This window comes from Pristis pectinata, chromosome 3, assembly GCF_009764475.1.
Source record: "Pristis pectinata isolate sPriPec2 chromosome 3, sPriPec2.1.pri, whole genome shotgun sequence".
NCBI classification, from domain to species: domain Eukaryota; kingdom Metazoa; phylum Chordata; class Chondrichthyes; order Rhinopristiformes; family Pristidae; genus Pristis; species Pristis pectinata.
In genome coordinates this window covers 27,936,140-27,948,858 of record NC_067407.1, presented here as the reverse complement: position 1 = coordinate 27,948,858, position 12,719 = coordinate 27,936,140, and the positions used below count along the sequence as shown (strand labels likewise).

At 39.8% G+C, this 12,719-nt stretch overlaps 1 pseudogene; it reads left to right on the top strand.

Moving 5' to 3' along the window:
• LOC127568319 (phospholipid phosphatase 3-like) overlaps positions 1–12,719 on the top strand; it is a 123,481-nt pseudogene that overhangs the window by 100,565 nt on the left and 10,197 nt on the right.

Genomic DNA, 12,719 nt, shown 5'->3' with positions numbered 1-12,719 from the left:
ACAGTGGTATTCAATTTATGTTATATTCATCTATCCCCTGTGGTGTTACACATAGGAAGCCAAAACCAAATGTTGTCTTCAGGTGAATCAGAGATAGGGAATAGGGTACAAATTGAACAGGGTATACAGCTGCAATTCAGTGTTGATTGAAGTGTAGGTGGTTCTCTCTGGTGCAGACTGAGGAGTGAGCAGACAAGGGTGGTACAGTGTCACACTTGGCAGCAGGGTGTAATTAAAGCATGCATAGTTTATGTAGGCAGTTACCATTATAAATGGAAGCACAGGAATTTATAAATGAAAACTTGATAGGAAATGCTTGCAGATAAAGGATTTTTGTTTGAATTGATATTTTAAACTGGTCTATGAATTTATTGCCGCCCAGAGAGGCTCATTAATCTGTTGCCAATGAAAGTTTTTGATGTGGGCCCACCTCTTGAAAATTCAGCAGCATCCAAGCAAGGTCTTTGCTTGCTGTGTCAGTGCAGATCACAAGGAGAAAAACAGATACATCTAGGGCCAGCTCTGGTTTGAGTTGGCGCTCATGGGGGAGAGAGGTTGGGGATAAGTGGATTTGGGATGGGTTTGGAATGATAATGGTTTTCAGGTGAGGGTCATTTGACCATTGATAGTAGGGCCAATGGTCACTGATGAGATGATGGGGAGTCACCCAGGGAGGCATCTGTAAGTCGTGATGGATGGGGTTGCTGAGTTGGGTGCCTCTTATCAAGGAGTCAGGTGTAGGATTGAGGATTGTGTGGTTGGGGCAGTAGGGTTGTGAGATCACAGGTGCATGGTGTTGGGCAAAGGTTGGGTGGTAATTGAGGCTGTTGTTTGGATTGGGAAGCTGAAGGTGAAAATGTTGCTATTGCCTAAGCAGTGCTATTTCAACCTGTTGGGCTGAGTGCCAATGGTAGGCACGTTTCTGAAAAATGCAAACTGATTTTTCTTGGTAACACCCTAACTCAGTATTGTATGGGAAATGGCATCATTGCTTGCATGCCTGACATGAGAACGCATAGTGGAAGGTGCCCAGAAGAAGTTTTGGAATGGCATAATGTGACCCAAAAACCATCATAATCATATTCCACTCTGGAAGGAAGTGATTTTCACACATGCAGCGCTGTGAACTCTATGCTACAAAACTGATTTTTTTTTAGCTATTCAGAATGGTGCATTCTTAATTTAAAATGTAAATTAAATGAAGTTGGGAGTAAAGAGAATTGGGAAGTGTTTCACTTAAGAGCATCTGATACTGATCAATGATATATATGAAAATCAAAAATATTATGTATGTTCTGCCATCAGTTGTGGAGGGCGGTGCATAACACTGCAATGTTTAACAAATAAGGCAAGATAAATATTGTTCAATTTCTTTGTACCTGTTTTATTTGATTCCTATATTCCAACTGTTGATAGCACATGATAGTTTGGGTTTTATGTAGTTCATTTTCACAATCTGGGCATCACTGGCATTGAACGTTTATTGACAATGTAGAATTGAGCAAGTGGTAATGAGCTGCAGCCCTGGACCATTTCAATCTTTCTATTGAAGCAACTCCCATAATTCTTTTGGGTAGGTTTTAGATGATGGAATAGCAAAATATTTCCAGAACTTGGTGCTTGGAAGGGAGTATGCAGGTGGTGCTATTTCCATGCACCTGAAGCCCTCATTCTTCTTGGTGAAAGAGATTGTCATTTTGGTAGGTGCTGCCAGAGTAGGTTGTATATGTAACTGCAGTGTGTTTGGAAGTGTTCACACTGCAGCTACTATGTGTTGGTGGAGGGAATGAATATTTATGTACTACTTAGTCCTAGATGGTGTCAGATTTTATTAAGCATTGGAGCTGCTGTCCTCCAGGCAAGTAGAGAGTATTCCATTGCACCCTTGACTTGTGCCTTGTAGGTGAATGAAAAGGCTTTGGGTATCAGGAAGTTAGTCACTCACCACAGGATACTCAGCCTCTGACCAGCACTTTTAGCCACATTATTTATGTGGCTGCTCCATTTGGATTTCTGGTCAACGATGTTGATGTTAGGGGATTTAGCAATAGTAGTGACATTGAATGTCAGGGATGGTTGATTTGATCACAAGGTATTCAGACATAACCAAAAATGAATCCTGATGTGAGAATCTAGTTTGTGAGAACTTTTGTGTTTTTGTCAAGATATTGCTCATTATCTTTGTGCTTTCTGAAATAATTAATTGGTACGATGTGGTTGTATGGAATGTCCGAAACTGGGAATGACGCCATGGGAACTCTCAAATGCACTGCTAGGAATAGCGGACATGGAAAATCAGCTGGCAAATGTACTAGAACAATTATGCAATTCTGGGTTATTAATACCAGGTTACAGATATTATAACTCATCCAAACTCGTTGGTGCCAAGGACCACGGTTTCACTAAATGGGAACTCAGCACAAATTTTCTTTTCCCAAGCCTTCGTGCCACCTGTTTTTAAAATATAACACATGCGAATAAATGATGCCTGATACTTTAACAAGTGTATAAGCACTCTCTTAATATTAAGATTATGTGACAATTGCAGTCAATGTTATTTAAGCTTCACTGAATTGTATTACTGCAGCTGCCATTGCTAACATTTTTGGCCACATTTACAATGATTACATCTCCTCTCATCAATCTTTCCATTGTTTAGTGGCACGTAGTTTAGAATTTAAAATGTATTCACGATTAAGTTATAGTTGTGATTAACTTATAGTTAATTGCATTTATTTTTCCCTTCAACAGTTTGCTTGCTTCTTTTTCCAGCTGCTACTAATTGTTAATGGTGATGTTAATTCTAGTAGGAAAAAAATCAGACTTCTTTTTCTGTGAAGACCTGACATAATTTGGAAGACCAGCAGAAATATTTGCACGTTTTTTTAAGTATGCATCAACATGTCATTTTATTTCACCGCTGGATCCCATATTTACTTCCAACCCAGAATGATGGGATGAATTATATGTTTGATCTGCAAGGGTTAAATGTGGAATCAATTTCAAAATTGTAAAACTCATTTCTAGAGGCCATGAGCCTATAGAGAAATATCGGTCGTAATATTGCATTAAACTTGCACATTACCTGAACTGTCTGGTCATTGAAACAGACACTGAGTGTAGTTAAATATATCATCCCAATTTTGATACATTTTATGATTGTGTTTATACTTTGCACCTGTTTAATTTAATTGAAGAAACGTAAGTGGTGTTTGGCTTTTTACAGATTGAAAATGCCCATTCATTTAGTTATTATCATTGGATGTACTCCCCATGCTACACCTGCAACTCAGAGATTCTCTTCTCATTAACTTCCTTCCCCGTTCATTAAGGTGCTCTCTTCCTCAGCTACTTAGGATAACTGAAGCATTCATTACTTCCTCAGTTTTCTGGTGTAGCACTCCCAAGTCACAAAAGCACCCCTAGACCCAGCAGCTCCTGGATCTCCAACAGCCTCCTGAAGTTGATTAGATGTTGCTCAGAAGCTCTAGGGAAATAAACTGCTTCTAAAGCCTTTGCAGTTCTGCTGGTGTTGACCTGCTGGCAAGAGCTATCTTGACTCTAAATGGCGAGGCCTTGCACTGTGTATTGCTATACATGGATGGGCAAGAACAAGCTCTGAACTCGAAGCAGGTGAAAAACTATCCCCTGACGAAGCTGGTTGTTAAACCTGTGAAGGGTCATAAATGCTTTTGTGTGTCCCTAATGTGCCGAAGCATTGAAAAAGATTCAAAACTATTAATTGTCAATGAAACAATTATGCAAATTAAAAATATTTAATGGGAACAAAAACCTGTCAAAAAGCAAAACTCAAAAACTCTCTTAAATAATTAAAACCAGTGGTAGTGGGTGTGAACTAGTCAAACTTGGAGTGGTGGGGTTAGTAGGGGCAGGGGTGGAGGTAGAGCAGTAGGGATAGAATGCCCAGTGCATATGCTACGCTCTAGTGGGTCCTTGTCTCTGATGTGTTTATTATATCAATCATCGAATTTTAATAAAGTCAAATTAGTATGCAGTCCTACAGATGAAGATTGTAGCAAGAGCTTTTCTCACATTCCTTTGACTTGTGGTGAGCAAATCCATATGAGATTCTCAAGAATTGTAGATACTAAATACCCGTAAAATGTTACAGATTTATAAAGGACATATAATGGCTTTAATGAAGAGACCTTGTATAGGCTCTCCCATTTAAAAAAATAGTACTCTTTTCCGTATTTGTTAAAAGATCTCAAAGTTAGAAAATATTTTTAACTTTCTGCACAGCTGTTTGCATTCCATGCAATCTCCCAGTGGTTAGTCAAGGCATTGAGAATTGTTGATTGTTCATGGACCAAATGTGAATCATTAACCATAAATTTTTTAAACATGCAAAGTGCTTTAGCAGGATGTGCTTAAGTGATGGCAGAAAACTCTCAACATTTTAGGGATGGGAGTTCTCTTGACTTGCATTATTGATATAAACAATAATCTTTTCCGTTGTGCACAAGGACATCTGAAATGTAATGAGTACAGTTCTGCGTCTGCATCTTCCTCCAGTTTGTACAGGAAGGCAGCAATTTGCTGGAGTGCTTTCCTGTGGTCTTGTCCTACCTATCTCTAAGCTAATTTACCTTTGCTTCTTTGACTTGTGAGAAGAGTGCTGTGCTTCCTGTTACCTCTTACCATTGTGTCCCCACATTTCCACAGGAATTGGCAGGGAAGCCCAGCCCTTAAATTGCTGAGAAAACAGTCATGGGATAAATTCTGTTGAGGCAAAACTCCCCTCCCCCACCCTTGGAACTGTACAGCCATCTGCATCTCAGTAGTGGGATTATTGTTCATTGTTTTCTTTATTTGTTGTATTTTAAAACTCAGACTATTGCCTAAAGCTTTCAATTAGCTAACCATAGGCTGTTGCTGCAGTATGCCTTGTTTATTTCTGGTTGATATTGTATACTGGTAACATGAAAGGCTAACCATTTGTGGATTACAACAGTAATGGTTGTCAAAGTTGTGGGAACTTTGGAACTCTGCCCACACTAAGATTTTCGCACGAATCTTCCTGAAGCGCAAAGCGAAAGCAAACTTTTCAGCTACATGAGCAATGCATGCCAGAGGCCCAACATTATTCATGGTACTTAAATGAATTACCAGCACCTGTAACAATCAAGGGAAGATGAGTGAGCAGGCCAGCAACTGTTCCAATTTCCTAATGTGTCCTAAAGCTGGCATTGAGCTGCTTTATTAGAATATGCAAAGGGAGCTATCACACAAGGTGCTATTGAACCTGTTTAATGCTTCCCTGGGGTGCAAGCCATTTCTTCTCTCATGCTTTCATATTACTGATATTTTCTTCTGACATAAAGGAAGACACTTAGTCTATCAATTCTATGCCGGCTCTCAAGAGCAATTCCATCAGTCCCACTCCCCCACATATTCCCCTGTGACCTATTCTCTCTCACATGCCCAATGAACTCCACTCTGATTCTTCTGCCATCCACCAACACTGGGGGCAATTTACTGTGGCCAATTAACTTACCAACATACCTTTGGGATATTGGAATACTCAGGAGAAACCCACGTGGCCACAGAGCATGCAAACTCCAAATAGATGGCACCAAAGCTTTTTTGATACTTTACTCACTTATGTCTCATTCTTTGCCCTATTGTGGGTGAGTTTGACACGGAGAGTTAATATGGTTCAGAGATGGTGCCTCTGCATAGCTCAAGTGTGCTGAAAAATCTACGCTGAAATTGGAATTGATTCAAATACAAAACATTGGTGAAACTGTCCCAATGCCAAGCTGGACTAGATGTAATTAAACTTTCAATTTTAATCAAAAATCAATGCTGAAACTGAAGCAGCCCAGTTTTTTTTGCTTGAGTCTGACTGTTGGAGGGTACTGTGTGTTCCTCTCATTCCTCCCTGTTATAATCTGCAATCATAGCCAAGGAAGTTAATAATGGTGAGTGATTTGTATTCTATTGCAAATTGGCAGCATTAAGGCAGTAATGGCCTTGTGTTAAATAACAGTGTTGCCCTAAAGGAATACTCCAAGATAATGCTTTACAAATGATCTTTTCCTTCGATATTCACCTGCAGAAACATATCATGGGACCAATAAGAAAATACTATACATAGCTGGTTTCCTCACAGAGGTCATCAGTATTTCATCCATTGATGGAAGCTTGCTGTTTCCTTGTTTAACCTTTGCTTCCAGGACAAGTCTCTATATTTCTTCTCTGGTTTCCCTAAACCATGTGCTTAATGTTAAGTTATGCAAATTGGTTCCAGACCTCAAGACTGCTGTGAGCTACCATCCGGAAGATTTATGACATGTGTTTGGAGCAATTATCCCAACCGTCTTATTGGGTTGTTTGATTTCCATCCATTAGCACCCATAACCTCGTGGCTCAGATTTGGAGGCTGGACTGTGGGAAATGAACCAATCCAATGTCTCAATTGCCCTTTTCACTGTTCCATACGATCAACTATCCAACTTGTAGTAAAGTCAAGTTACCATGTGGCATTACAGATTAAAATCATAGCAAGGCCTTTTCTCGAGCATTATCTCTGATTAGGTGCAAATTCTACTTTGATTAACTACCTATCTTACTTGCAGAGTTTTAAATTTAATTTTCATTCAGCTATTAAAAATGTATATAGACATTTCTTAATGCTTATCTTCTTATTCACAAATTCTTTGTACCCTTTCATGTGTTCAAGAGTAATAGTTACAGAATTCATTTTTTTTGAGGACTAAACTTAACATATTACAGAAAATAAACAGATTTGAAGTGGACATTTCTGTTAAGTATGTAACTGATGGTAAGAAAACAGAAATTTCACACCTAAGGGACATGCATTTCAGAAATCAGTTAGACTATTGCTGTGGTGTGATAAAATTTTGTGTGGTCCAGGTTATTTTCTTTCAAATTAGATCTTATTTATTTTATATAGACTTGAAACACTCCAATGATGTAAGCAGGAATTGACTGCAAAACCATATTGTAGCAAGATGACTGAAATATTTGTTGCAGTTTGTGCAAATGTTTTTTGTTAACTTTGATTACTACTCATTGCTACAGTCACTTATCTGGGTACACCCAGTACCATTAAAACTCTCCTTAGGTTAGGGTCTCCAGTTGGAACAATGGTAAGTAGTATTCTTAATGTTTACGGAGTTAAATTTGAACACCTGTTTCTGAACATTTTTGTCCCATTAATTATGAATGTTTCAAAGTGTGGTTACAGTGATTAAAATTTCCTTTAGAATTTATGATTACTTTGTGGATGCTAAGGCTTGGCACTTATTACTTTGCTTAGATTAAGTTATTGTTAACAGTACAATAATTAATCCAATCAACATGCCATAATAGGTCAAGGCCTGGATTCTAATTCTAGCATCACCAACATCTGAATTGTATCTGAATATAATTTTGGAGAGGTCTATGGTATGCATAGGAATGGAACAATCTGTCTCTAGGGTAAAACATTTTTGGAACCAGAAGAACCAGCCACACACTGTATAAGTGCATCTTGTCAATCAGTGATGGAACTGATTAGTGGAGCAGAGATGTTAGCCAAAAATATGAGAAATTGTTAGGAGGGGTGACGAGGAGAAATTAAAATAAATAATGAAGTGAGGTGTGATATGGATTACTTTCATACAAGCAAAGATAATAGTAAAAACTGTACTCTAAAACAATTCTATGCATTGAAATCTTGAACCATGAAATGTACCAACAACTCTTACTGGTTGTGCTGCTTCCATAATTGTGCAAGACTTGGCATGAATGTAAAGGAGCTCTATATTTGGTAACTGTATGACAACAGGAGCATTTGAATTAAGGTTGTGCTGCTTTCAATTAAAAAAAACAAGCGAATTAGCAAAAAAATTCTCAAACTACTCAGGGTAAATAAAAATAAAATTAAACCTGTTTAAAGGTTTGGAGTATTATTTAGATTTGTATACTATTACATTTCCAGTAGGTTATTTAAAGTCTTCTAGTATCCACAATGGCACTATTTTAAAGCCGGACACAGGAGACTGCAGATGCTGGAATCTGGGGCAAAAAACTGCTGGAGGATCTCAGCGGGTCAGGCAGCATCTGTGGAGTCAGAGGGATAGTTGATTTCTTTAGGGTCGGGATCCTTCATCAGCTTTATCTGTGTGCTACATTTTGTCTGTTTTTGGGATGTCTTTAAAGAAAAGACAAATGAAAGGAAAAGCAACACTAATTTCAGAAACTTAATGTCCCTTTCTTTATCTCTTCAGTTTTATCTACAGGCTCGCTTCACATGGAGAGGAGGCCGGCTCCTTCGACCCCTGCTCCAGTTCACACTGGTGATGATGGCTTTCTACACTGGGCTGTCTCGTGTTTCAGACCATAAGCATCATCCCACAGACGTTTTGGCTGGCTTTGTGCAGGGAGCCCTGGTGGCTTATTTCATTGTAAGTATTATGTCATTGTATTTTACAGTCTTTCTGAGAAAAATCTGTGTTTGAGAGTCTAAAGCAGTTCTTAAATGGCCATGATTCAACAATTGCAGCTCCCTGGGAACTGAGAACAGAGGAAGTATGGAGAGTGGAAATTATTATCTGCTCTGGTTAACCTGCCAATTTTTTTCTATGAGAAAGTATTCCTGCTTTAAGATGTATGCTTATCATTCTAGGGGTAGGTTGATTACAGTTTCTCTGAGTTGGGGTCCGAATTATATGGGAGTGTATATCTGCATTCAGTCAGTTCCAACACTCTAAGTTATACTGGAGAAGGGAGAAAAACAGTTCAAAGAAAAGACAAGCAGCAAAAATTAGAACCTTGACTTCTGCCTTTATCTTTGAATCAGCTGTCAACATCAGGACACCAGTCCTCTGCTTTCATCAATATTTTTCACTGTTTTGGTGGTGAAGTTGAAAATATCAGAGAGCTAGATTTTACCAAAAAATATAGCAAACAACAAACATTTTGACATGGTTTAAGTTGAGTCCACATATCTCTATGAATTAATAATATTTACTTAGAACCATTAAACTATTCCATCACAGTAAAGAGGTGTATGGATCTTTAGGTGTATACTACAAGTTACTGACTGCAGTTTGAGCTGATCCACTTACACATTTAGAATTTAAGTTTGGATTGTTTGGATAAAAATGTCTCAAGCATCAATTGAAGGCATATTTGAATGCTTGCAGCTTATAAGTGATATTATAATGCAGTTACTGATGGAACTAGACATTAAGTGCCCACTTTCATGAAAGCTCTACTACAGGGGAGATTGCACTTCACTGAACTGCTGGAGGTACCCAGGAAATGGCAATAGTTCAATGCAAAGGCAAGACCATGAAAGAAAGATTAAGACCATGGAATTGGCATTTAGATCAGTCATGTACACTTCACAGCTACACTTTACATCCATTTCCTGCACACACCCTGTGAATCGAGTAGCTGAGTTTCAACTTGAAGCTTTTGCACAAATGTTATTTTTTGATGCATTGTAGGAGTTAGTCATTGCAAGAACACATGTGTCTTCAAAAGGGTTAGTTGGAACGAGTTTGAGTCCAGATTTTGTGGGCTGCTATCAGTTCCAATAAGCTGTTGAAGTCCTGGAATAAGGACTACTGACTCCAGTAAGAGGTCTTGCTAATGCTGATTCCCAAAGGCAGCTAATGTACTTAACTGGTTTAAAAAAAAGAATGACAGGATTATGCATTGCTTGATTATTTTCATGTGATGGACCAATTGGGAAATAAGTAGGTGATTGTTGAGAACTGTTATTTTTACAGTATTTTCTACCTTGTGCAGACCTCTGTTATATAAACAGAACCTATAATCATAGAATTGTTTGAGCACTAAAGACCATTTGGCCCATCGAGCCTGTTCTGGCTTCCTGTAAAAGTAATTCTGATCCCTTCTCTGGTCTCTCCCTGTAGCTCTGCTGACCTTTTTCCTTCAATATTTACTTAATTCTTTTATGAAAGTGAGAAATGAATCTACTCTTTCCATCATTTCCCAGCAAGAATTCCAGATCATTAGTGCAATTAAGCCAAGCTAATGATCAGTGTAAATATTACAATCTTAGATTTTCACGAGCCAGTAATATTAAGTGAACTGCTGTGACCTGGATAAAGTTCTGAGTTTGTTCAGCGTAGGCTGACCCAAACCGACCATGTTTTATTGGAATATACACTCAGTGACTGGAACCTGTTGGGCTTGGATCCAATAGCCAGGTTCTACTGTGATATAAGATGAGATAAGATATCTTTATTAGTCACATGTACATCGAAACACACAGTGAAATGCATCTTTGCATAGAATGTTCTGGGGGCAGCCTGCCAGTGTTGCCACGGTTCCAGTGCCAACATAGCATGCCCACAACTCCTAACCCGTATGTCTTTGGAACGTGGGAGGAAACCAGAGCACCCAGAGGAAACACACACAGACACGGGGAGAATGTATAAACTCCTTACAGACAGCGGCTAGAATTGAACCTTGGTCGCTGGCGCTTTAATAGCGTTACGCTAACCGCTACACTGCCGTGCTTGATATACCACCCAGCACGAGGTTTCACTCCTTGAATGCAGCATAATCATGTTGGTTATTGCCCAGAATCGAGGATATAATCATGATACTTTCATTCCTCACCACCACACTGTGCCTTCTAAATACGAGCCACCACACTGAACCAAAGGGTGGCCACTGGGAGATAAAACCTATCGTCTGATCTCTTGGCTCTTGCTTCCAGTGCACAACTTCTGAACCATGTGGGCCTAGACCTCCCTAGCAGCTGGGGAGCAGGAGCATGAGGTGTGGAAAGAGGAAAGGTAATATAGGAAGCTCCCTTCTGGTCAGACAGTCAGAGCACAATTGCTCAGACTGCACTTGCAATGAATGTGATTCCATTTCCCTTTCCACAGCAGTTGTCTTCTCACCCTCTCCATTGTTGACCACCGCAGCACCTCCATTGCCACAATAAGAGCCCAACAAATCCACATTCCAAATAACAACATTTTTACAACTATGACCAAAACAATACAGGCATCAATTAATCACCCTTCTTCATTCTCTTAGTATGTTTTGAATATCCTAGTTCCTAGACAGTGCTGCACCAATGTGGAAGGCTGCTGACTTTCAGCTGAGGAGGGTGTTGATGGCCTAGGTGGACAGTTTTGACCTCTAAGCCTAGAAGGGCCTGCTTTGAACTGGACCCTTTTTTTTCTTGATCAGTCACAGCCTGGGCTGAGTACTAGTGCTGCTGGTGGTGAGATCATGAACACTGTCATTTTAAGGGAGCACAACAGATTTATGCTCCATAGAGCCACAACCACCACCATTGGGTGGCACCTCAGTAATCCTAATAATCTTTTGGGAGGACAGGTGATAGGAGTGTAGTGATGCCCTCAAACCTCCCTTGAACACTGGGATCCAGTGCTATGATAGCATTGTTTGAGCTTCCACAGTCAGCACAGAGGGCTTCTCTTGTCCTGCACTGGAAGCTAAGGCACTGACAGTCAGAAGGCACACTGGGACTGAAATCACATGCATTGAAATGGAACTGGGTACCTCATCCATGCTGGAATGGTGAGCTACAGGCTCCTTCTGCTAGCTTGTAGCTGGATTCCTCCATACACTTGACATTGCACCGTGCTTTCTGACAGGCCTAATGATGCAGCTAGCATTCTGGTGTGCATGCCCATTAGCTTTCTCTTGTACCCTGTCCCATTTGAAATCCTCATCTGAGTTCAAATTCTAGGGAACAGTCAGGGGCAATCCTTTTCCCTTCCCTAGTCTGAAGGCCATGTGTCTGTGACTCGCCACATACAGTTAATGTACGCGGTATGTGGAATGCAATATATGAGCTTGCACCTGTGAATTTCAGACAGAGTGACGGTATGTCTTAATTTTTGATCTCTTGCTGTTCATCTTGCTGGGTTGAATTTCTTGGCTACAAGGGTATAGTTATAGTAAATGAAGCAGTAGGAATGTGGGTCAATTAGAAGTCCTGCTTGAAGTTTCTGCACCAATTCAGAAGAACTTGTGAGTTGGTGAGGAATTAGGCTGCGATGAGGATTAGTTGAAACATACTTTTGTCATGAATGATCTCAGCTGAGCTAGTAGCCGTGGACTCTGTCATGATTTCTTCATTGATAGCCAGCGCTATCTCCTGCAGGAGTGTGGGTTGCTGAAGTCGTCTATCCTCTGCCTTTAGGTTTTGGAATGAGGATTACATTCTCAAAATGTCAGGTACATCATTTAGGAGTGAGATTAGGAGAAATTTATTCACTCAGATGATGGTGAACGTGTAGAGTTCAGTATCACAGAATACTTGGAGCCCAAGTTGCTGAAAATACTTAAGAAGGAGGTGGATAGACCTCTAGACAGAATAGGCATCAATGGATATGGGAGAAAATGGGAATTTGCTGTTGAGAGAGAGAATCAGCCATGGTTGTATTGAATAGTAGAGCAGGCTCAGGCTGAATTGTCTACTCCTCTTATTTTCCCATGTCTCTATGTACGCTTTGCTTCTGGCATTGGTTACCTTATGTTGGTTACCTCAATGTTACCTTATCCTTCAAGAGAGAGATAAGTGCATGTCAGTTAGCACACGGAGCGTGGTTGATATCTGAAACTTGTTGGCAGAGATTTTATTGAAAGAGGGGAAAAAAGGTTTGAATTCTGGTTAACTGTAAGTCACAAAGATATTATGCTCAGAAATGACAATCTTCAGGTGAGGAGGG